Consider the following 863-nt stretch of genomic DNA (forward strand, 5'->3'; position numbering starts at 1 on the left):
CATGAAAAATATTTAATTATAAAATTAAAAGTAGTATAAAAATTTAATTAAAAAATATATATATAAAAACTTAATTAAAATTTTATAAAATTATAAGAACTAACAGAATAATTAAACCTATTATAATTTGGGAGTTTGTGAGCTACTAATGGAACCAAAACATCAGATATATACATATATAACAACTATATCTCAGTGTATCTTATGTAGCTAATTACTTCCCTCTGGAATGTATCCTTTCACTTAAAATATAAGTGGGAATAGTTTACTCTTCCAAATTGTTACAGTGAGATATATCCTTTTAATTTATATCTGTTTTCTCTGAAATGTTTAGCGTTAATGCTGTGGACTTGTTGGTGCCTCTTTTTTTAACTATATGTAATTTTATTAGGTTAGAAAATTTTTGAATTAAACAAGGATTATTCGGAAACTTAAGTACTAGCTAGATAAACAGTTGTGATTCAGAGTATTGAAGAAGAATGGTTGAGATAAATTACTACATTTAATTTCCATAATTATTTCCATCAAGTTAAGAGGTTGTTCATACATCAGGGGTTGAATTCTTTATGAAGAATTTTAAATTTCAAGGCTTTGGAAATTGTCCAGGTTTTAAGTTGTACATGTTTTGCAGGTGATACATATAACATATAATACAGAGTTAATTAGTATAGATTTGGAGAAACACACAGGGTTTTAGGATTAGTTTTATTTGATTCTGTGGTCATATTTGATGTACTATTTGCTTTTTTTTAAATAAGATTCCTAAGTATTAGTGACCTATATAAAAGAGATTTTAGAGATCAAATAAATTAAATTACTTTAAAATCACATAATGTCGGTCTAACTCAGAAATAGTGGCAGAT

Source organism: Arachis ipaensis, chromosome B03 (assembly GCF_000816755.2).
Source record: "Arachis ipaensis cultivar K30076 chromosome B03, Araip1.1, whole genome shotgun sequence".
NCBI lineage: Eukaryota > Viridiplantae > Streptophyta > Magnoliopsida > Fabales > Fabaceae > Arachis > Arachis ipaensis.